We start from the raw sequence: 6767 nt of genomic DNA, 5'->3' as shown, positions 1-6767 counted from the left end.
TGTCAAAGGTGTTTGCTCAGAAACAAGTCCTCACTTGAAAATAGGTCTTTGCATTTGGAGACATCAGGAGAGGGACCTGTGAGAGAGACCGCGCTACTCAGCTTTTGGTTACGGTAACAAATGCCTGAGATAATCGACCTGTGGAGAGGAAAGGTTTATTGTGGCTCATGGTTTTGGAAGTCTCAGGGCTCAGTCCATTGGCCGGTTGCTTTTGAGCCTGTGGCAAGGCAGGCACAGGAAGGGAGCCCAGGCTGGGGCAAAGCCACTTACCTCTGGGCTGCAAAAATGAGACAGAGAGAAGGGCAGGTATCACTCCTAATGAACAGAAACGCTCTGCAGTTCATCTTGATTGCCACCTTGGTTGGCTTGAGTGAAACCTGGGAGCTTAGTAATGCACACTTCCGGGTGTGTCCCTGAGGGCATTCTCAGAGATAACTGGCCTGTGGGCCAGCAGACTGCAGGGGAGAAACCTGCCCCGAATGTGGGCAGCAGCAACCCATGGCTTGCGGCCCACATGACACAAGCGCAGGGGAAAGACAGGGCTCACAAGCTCAGTCTGCTGAAGTAGGTGTGTCTTTTGCTGCTGTGATCTCCTGTGAACATCAACCCCAATGTCTTCAGCCCTGCCCAGTGGACTCCAGCTGCACCTCTCCAAGGAGCTGCCAGGCCTTCCGCCTGGGACTGGAGAAGCATTCTTGAACTTTCTTGTCCTATGGCGTCCAGTTTTTCGGGCTGACAAGCTACTGGATCCTCTGGCTCTCCAGCAAGCAGAGGGACCCTGTCAAACTCTCCAGCCTCTGATCCTGTAAGCCAACCTAACAAATCTCTTTTCCTGTATATATAAAATCTGTTTCTTCTTTTTCTCTAAAGGACCCTAACCAATACAGTCTCCTACTAGCTTCCACCTCTCAAAGGCTCCACCGACTCCCTACAATGCCAAGCTGGGGGCCAGCCATCAACACAGGGGCCTTTAGGGGATGCACCACGGTGGAACTATTGCAGAAAGGCCATTCTTTACCTGTACATCCAGCCCTGTCACATCACCTGCATAATGGGGGCATGACATGGACCTGTAGAATGGTGCTCACTGTGCAGTCCAGTCCCCCACTTATCCTCCAAAGGCTGACTAAATCATATAACTGTTTTCACTGAGTTTTCTCTCAACCTCAGTAGTGTCCCTTCCACTGACTGTTCCCCTTGATTTTTATTTGGAGATCTCTTCTTCATGCTTATCTCTGCCTACAGCTTCAGTTCCCCAAGGGTCAGCCCATCAGCTCACTGTTTTCCTGGGGCAAAGGGATAAGCTCAATGGTAAGTGAGCACATGTTATGGAAGTTAATAAACTTCCCATTTTTGTTAAGCCATTATGAATCGGGCTTTCTGTCCCCATGCTGCAGTACAGCATTCTGTTCAAAGCTGCTGAGAAAATGACGTAAATCTGTATAGCACTTAGCACAGTGCTTCGCCTAAAGCAAGTCCTCACTGGCAGACGTTAGTATTATTACTCCTAACTTTGACCTACACATAAAGGAAACAAATCCACCACCTCCCCCGTTTAGTAAAGATGATATGAGACTACATCAAATCAAATTGTATAAGTGTAAGGCATGGAAATGTAAAAAAATAACTGACAGTTATTGTGGTACCTTGGTTCACCAACTTGGTTCTTTCCATGATTCTTGTCACAAACCAAATTTGATGAGAACTGGATCAAATTTGATGGTTTGGTTGAATGCTGGCCTCATGGGGAAATTTGGTTCAGCTCTTGTCCAGTTCAGTTTGCACACAAGCATCGCGGAGAGAACTGAGCTTATGAACAGAGGTACTGCTCTACTAAATTTGTAATCCTAGATAAATTTTGGCTTGCCACGTTCAGTTAATGGGACACCCGTTCCTTAATAATGCTCTCTATTAAATTTATTTTGGTTAGAAGCTAAACAAGCATCGTCAAGCTTCTTGTCTGAGGTGTTCCTGGGCAGTCATCATGTCTGTAGGGTAGGGATGAGGGCAATTTCAGATCCTTTAAAGCATAGATATGGGGTCACGGGACCCAGACCACTACTTCTTCCTTTGAGTGGCATGCTATTATAATACACGCCCTCCCTCATCCTCATGTGTCCTTAATTCTTCTTTGCTCTTAGGATGATGGTGCCATTCCAGAATCTTCTGAGCCTCAGACCTTCCAGTGCTGACTTCAGAGCTCCTTCTGTCACACCAGAGACTACTTGAGTGAGGTCAGAGAGCTTTAAGGGAAATGCACTGACCAAGCTTGAGGTCAGGAAGGTGGGGTCTCTGTGATATGCGCTCCCTTGAGGGTTCTAATCTACAGGTGTAAAGGAATGTGGTCCATGACAATGACAGGTTATTAGTTCAGCAGATGGCATCCCGTGCCCACTGACCACCACTCACAATGCAGTCGCACATTTGGGTAAAAACATCTGAATTGTTCACCATGAGCCCGCTGTACATTAAATTACAAAAACATTTTCCTTTCACTTGTATTTAATTGAGTCATCATCCAAGTGATCAATTCAGCAATTTAATCTACGTAATTGATTTTGAATCTATTTTTGGAAAACATCCCTAGTTAATACAGATTAGAAACCTCAGCAACCTGGCATGTCCCTGAAGTCTAATTAATTAAGAACCCTATACAGACCCATGATTTAATATCTGAAATGCAACCTTCCCATTCTACAGCACAAATCAGTAAACCTAACACAATTTATTGAAAAGAAGCTCTAACTAAATATTCCACCATTACATTTATACAGGCTTCTCCATAGACCCAGTGTATTATGAATGTAATTTCTGATGGGGGAGTGTGGATTTCAGGAAAAGAAAAGCTTATACAAATATTTTAATACTAAATTTATTGAGACATCGTGAAATTAATTCAAGTTACCTTTGGCCTCTAGAATTATAAGAGGTGCTCAAATTGGTGGCCATCATCTTCCATACATTTATTAGTATGGCAAACTGCTGCTTAGGTAAGCTTGGTCACTGAGATTGCTACGCATGCATTTTCAGTTTCTTCTCTAAGGGCTGGCAGTGTAGCAGGTTTTTTGCATTATACGACAACCTTTAGAGTCCCCATATGAGGATAACACCATCTGTTGAAAAAACGTCATACTATTTTTCTTTTCCTGAAGTGTGTATACATTTTTTGGCAGACTCTATATGTGTATGTGAGTGTGTGTGTGCGTGCGCGTGTGTGTGTGTGTGTGTGTGTGTGTAAATTATTTATTTATATGACATGTTTTCCCCAAGCAAGAACTCATTTTATGGCCAATTTTACAAAGCCATTTAAAACATTATTTCTATCACACTTAATGAAAACAATTACATCTAACTGCACAGAAGGGATTTAAAAAAACAATTGAGTGGAATACTGGTAGTAATAAAACCCTGAACCAATGTCTGAAATCAGCTAGAAATTTTTAAAAATGCTAGTGTCCTATATTTTAAAACCTGTTATAGTAGCAGAAAAAATTCAAATCTAATTTAACACAGATGCCTAACTGTGTTCTAAGTACTGCAAAGAAAGGTCAGTGTGACTACATTCATGAATTTAAGAACTCTCGCAGAAAAATTCATTTTCATGGAAAGTAGTTCTTGCCTTCTGCACATGGAAACTGTCTGTACATATTAAAGTGACTAAACGTAATCACAGCCCACAAAGTACTGCCTCTCTAGTTATTTGAACAAGAGATGCATTCTCTTCCTGCTTTGGTCTGTTAGTCCCCATGAGCAAAGCTCCTCCAGGTTGAGTTTGAGTTATAAAAGGCCAATGCTACTGAAGATTTGAAGGGTGTAACTCTTTCCACCAGGACAATGCAAATTACTTATACATTTGCAGGGGAGATCTGTGTGTTCTTACAAGTGTGCTTGCTCCTTTCAAATTGTTTTCCATTCCCTCCCTACATGGCTACATTCCCTCACTTTGCAGACTGTCCAGGAGCTTGACACAGCTCCTACAGGTAATCAGTTACCCTTCTAGATATCTCCCTATAGAGCTAAAGACTATAGCAATACGTGCATTTCAATGTTTATAGCAGGACAGTTCATGATAGCTGCAACCAGTATCCCCACCGACAGGTGACTGGATAAGAAAATGTGGTATCTATATATAATAGAATACTACTCAGCTATAAAGAAGGAAACAATTGAGCCATGTGTAGGAAAACAGATGCATCTGGAAAGTATAATGTTGATGAAATAAATCAGTCACTCAAGTTTAAATACCACACAGCATCTGTCACTTGAGTAAGGTAAAGTGCATACAAATAGTGCAAAGGATGGGTAGAAGGAAGCAAGGGGATGGGCCTCTCACAAGTGGGAAGGGGTCCTGGAGGCTGAGAGTGAGGGGAAAGAAAGGGAAGAAGCAGAAGCAAACAGACTAAAGATGTTCCATATACAAGAACTTACCAACCTCAATGAGTATAAATATTATATGCCATAAACATGAGATAAGATTAATGATATCAGTGAGAATTAAAATGAGGACAGGGATTTAAAGATGAAGGGAGGTAGATAAGAAGGGAGAAGATTTTTAAAAAACAAGCTGCATTATACACATGTACCCACTCAGCCTGTGCTGAAACATGTACTAATAAAATAAAAAAGATATTTTTCTTAACAACAGAATAGATATGTCAGGTTTGTGCCATGATGGCTATGAATTTGTAAATGGTTTTAGCCTTATGCACATAACTTGAGCTATGGATATGCAAAAATTTTAGATTTATAATGTTTTAAAATATCTACAGAACTTATAATTTTTCTTAAATGACTGAATCAGCTTCACTCTCCCCACCAAGTACGGGCAGAGAAATGTTTGTACACTCAGAAACACATCTAGGGCATTATGCAGACTTGAGGAGGAATCTTTTTCTTTCAAAGGTAAGAATTTTTTTGAGCATTCTCAACAAAGAAAAATTAGAAATTAGGCTCAGCCAAGCCTTCCGTATTGGATTCCTGTGATGTGTAAGACAACACATCAGACGACAAAGATTTTATCCTAGTGATAAAGCAGCCCCAGAGCCTCAGTCTGGGGCTCCATGATGTTCTCCTTGCACCTCAGCTCTACCAGGTCTTCAGCTAAAACAGGCTAAAATAAAATAGGCTAGTGGGAAATTATGTGGGATGAAAGACTTTCGCAAATCTGAAAAAGAGCTTTAAAAAACAAACTTGCATTGAAACATCTTTAGAGAACTTGCTTTCCATCTCAAGGAACACTTATCTTTCATAAAAATATAGAAATAGCCAACCAACTTGACAAAGAATAGGTTAGTTCCCAGTAAAATATATTTTTTGATACCTCTTACAGATCAGAAGTGATCTCAAATGGCTCTGTTTTATGTGTACTTTTACTTAAAGTAAGTTTTAAAAATATATCCATAGCACTAACAACCAGTAATTCAATATCTATAGCTGTTGGGAGAACTAAGATATTTTGATGCTTACCGCAGCTTTAAGCTTATATCAAGAGACTGTAGTAGGTCCAACAAGAGTGTGTTACCCGTAATGCATGTCTGACACACACACTGCATACGATAAGGATTAGCAATGTAGTCTGTCAGGCAGAGTAAAATAATTTCACGTGATTTTATCCAGAGAGAAATATACTTGTACCACATTGCTTTTCAGAAGAAATGAAAAAAAAAAAAAAAATGAAAGTAAATGTTATGATATGTTCCCCATAGTCTCAAATGACTGCAAAGAAGCCTATTGGAAAACAGATCTCTGACACACAGACTGAACGTCAAGGGTAGCTGGAGCTCTTAACTTCATCTGGAGAACCAGTCTGTTTGGAAAAACACCACCACAGAAGGAAGGATCCCCTCAGCCAGGCTTGAGCGTGAACTGCTGAAATTCCCCAGCTCAGACGCCTTTCTGAAAAGGTCAGTGATCAGACAGCTGGCTGCGAACACAGACTGGCAACGTGTGAGCACAGGGGGACCAGGCGAGAGGTCGCAGACACATACACCCGTCTCTCCCCCGCGTGTAGGCTACAGACCTCTCAGCGCCGCCCTTATTTTTCTTAAACTTTTTGTCTTACTTTGTCAAACAAGAAAAAGCAAACATCTATGATTTTTTTCATTTTCTGAAACTCCTTGGGACAACGCTGTAAAGAGTAATATTTTACTTCTCCTTGACAGGTTTGCCTGTGTTCCCTGGCCCAAGCTTCACATACACACACAGATTGGCTTTGCTCTCCGTGTGCATAAGCAGCTATAATCAATATGAACATCACTGGCGTTCATTTTTTCAGTCAGGCTTGGGGTCCTCATACACTACGGTTCCTGGCTATATTCCTCACCTCTTGCATCCTCTCCAACAGCCAGGCAGACAGCCAAGATCTTTGCCATTTTAGTGCCTTAAGAAGTCTACCAGATAGTGTTCAGACTGAAAGGACGACCTTACAAGGAATTTATTTTGCCTTTTTGGTAGCAATTTTGTGAGTCGGACACAGACTAATGTATTTTCTAGGGCAGGCCGATGGAAATGGAGCTATTGAACCGGCATAGAAGACTCTGACAGCTCCGCAGCTCTAAGCAGTCTGTGAAAGGGACAGTATATTTAAAGTGGGACTGATCTTCGTCTGAAAATGAGACATAAATTCTACCCCACATACCTTCACCAAACAGGTAAAACCTTCAAAGCACCAAAGTCAGTAAACTCCAAGTTACAGCTTTCACAGCAGCTGTGTTCTTGTATGGGGAGCATTTTCCACTCCTTCAGTGGCTGTTAACTTTAACAACAAC

The 6767-nt window shown here is 41.6% G+C and overlaps 1 long non-coding RNA gene across 1 annotated transcript; it reads left to right on the top strand.

The window, feature by feature from the left end:
• The first annotated feature begins 286 nt into the window (after nt 1-286).
• On the top strand, nt 287-5977 carry LOC106146821. Its single transcript, XR_001231422.1, has 3 exons — nt 287-805; nt 2142-2234; nt 5706-5977. It is a non-coding gene; the product is annotated as an uncharacterized LOC106146821 (long non-coding RNA).
• The last annotated feature ends 790 nt before the right edge of the window (nt 5978-6767 follow it).

This window comes from Chinchilla lanigera, unplaced genomic scaffold, assembly GCF_000276665.1.
Source record: "Chinchilla lanigera isolate Chin_1 unplaced genomic scaffold, ChiLan1.0 scaffold00096, whole genome shotgun sequence".
NCBI classification, from domain to species: Eukaryota; Metazoa; Chordata; class Mammalia; order Rodentia; family Chinchillidae; genus Chinchilla; species Chinchilla lanigera.
Note: the sequence above shows the minus strand (reverse complement) of the source record. Positions and strands in the feature narration are given on the sequence as shown.